This window comes from Archocentrus centrarchus, unplaced genomic scaffold (assembly GCF_007364275.1).
Source record: "Archocentrus centrarchus isolate MPI-CPG fArcCen1 unplaced genomic scaffold, fArcCen1 scaffold_43_ctg1, whole genome shotgun sequence".
In the NCBI taxonomy this organism is placed as follows: Eukaryota; Metazoa; Chordata; class Actinopteri; order Cichliformes; family Cichlidae; genus Archocentrus; species Archocentrus centrarchus.
In genome coordinates this window covers 2,066,972-2,068,610 of record NW_022060269.1, presented here as the reverse complement: position 1 = coordinate 2,068,610, position 1,639 = coordinate 2,066,972, and the positions used below count along the sequence as shown (strand labels likewise).

Here is a 1,639-nt window from a genome sequence, read left to right as displayed (position 1 = left end):
TGTCTTGCTGGGTCCAGCTTTCGGGGACTCCTGAGTCTCTCATTTATCCTCCTTCTAATGTTGTGCCATTGTTGCCCGGACAGGTCTGGAAATCTCTGCTGTACACAACAGACAACCTTCTCCTTGACCTGCCGTGGCAACTCATCCTTCCCGTTTGTTCCGCTCCAGTTGACCCTCTTTGCCCAGCTCTGATATGTTTCAAATGGCGTTATAGCCATGAAAACATTAGCGGCATAATTTTTAGGGCGATATTCACCGCGCAGAAAGCAGTCTTTATAAAACTCCTCGTCGCGCTCGGCGGTCAGAGCCCTCACGCTGGGGAGTTGTGTGGCCGGTGTAGGCGGTGTTGGAACCAATGGTGGGATGCTTCCCGGGCCCTCCCTGGGTGGCACTGGGGTTCTCTCTTGAGACGGTGGGGAAGCGATGGGAAGGTAAAGAAAGACTGTTGATGTTTTTTTCCGTTTTATCTGTGGAGACGGCATCTTGCCCTGGGCAAAATCATGGTAGCATTTTAGGCAACGTACTGTCATAACGATAAACATCATACTGTGTTACTGTCTCCTTACCTTTGGTGCAGGCCGTTTTGGTCCGTGTTTGTAAAAAGCCGGAGCCTCCATCCTCCAAATGAATCCGTGGCACAAATGCAGAAAAGTGGCGTTTCACAGACCTTCAGCTCTATTTATCTTCTGCATACTGAACTGTAGGTGTGATTGTTGCTCATTGGTCAGACTACCTGTAGGAGCAGTTAGCCAATCACAAAATTCCGTTAAGGTATGACAGTATACATGCAGTACAGTTCATTGTGTCAGCCTTGTACTGTTCAACTACCATTGCAAGATTGAAGCCGAGATGACTAAAATCAGCAAGGAGAACTCTCGACAGATCCGGCTCATGAAGTCAAATGGAAAATCAGCAGTGGAGATTCAAAAGCATTTTGCAAGCCTGGGCATCAAAGTGTCACTGCGCTGTGTTCGCTACCACTACAGGGAAAGGAAACGTCGACCTGCAAAGCCAAGTAAACTGCAAAAGTAAGCCATTACATTATAATGCTCCAGATTTTGTTAGCAAGTTTAGTTGCTATTCTATAGCACCATATTTTTTTTTTTTTTTTTTTTTTATATTCAATTTATTTCGAACAATAAAAAAAAAAAAAAAAAAAACAACAACGAAAAATAAATAAACGTGTAGGAAAAATAAAACATACATATATCCATATATGCATATACACATATTCACCATTATAACAAATGCAAATCAAACATCAATAAATAAATAAATAAAATGACCAGCAATGTATTTTATAACAATCTCAAGGTGTTCGAAAAGGGAGCAGGAAGAAGCAATAGCTTATCTAGTCCTGTCCCCATTGCCTTTTACAAGTTCATAATTAAACTGAATTATAATATTAACCAAACATTTTAACCAAACATGCATACTCTAACACCCGCATGCATGGCTACACACACCTACCCATGCCAAAGTGCCCTGTGATACAATCTACCCAATCTTCTATAGATCATTTTGATGTACATGAAGCTACAATCCAACAATAACAAAAATAACAAAACATCTCATTCATAAAAATGGCCTTCTGATGTTCCGATGTCTAATGCTTTATAATTATTCTTCTTATTATTGT

General features: G+C 41.0%; 1 long non-coding RNA gene across 1 annotated transcript; it reads right to left on the bottom strand.

Moving 5' to 3' along the window:
- Positions 1-448: 448 nt before the first annotated feature.
- On the bottom strand, positions 449-1,085 carry LOC115777132 (uncharacterized). Its single transcript, XR_004019588.1, has 3 exons — positions 829-1,085; positions 567-733; positions 449-488 (listed from the first exon to the last, which is right to left on the bottom strand). It is a non-coding gene; the product is annotated as an uncharacterized LOC115777132 (long non-coding RNA).
- Positions 1,086-1,639: the final 554 nt, after the last annotated feature.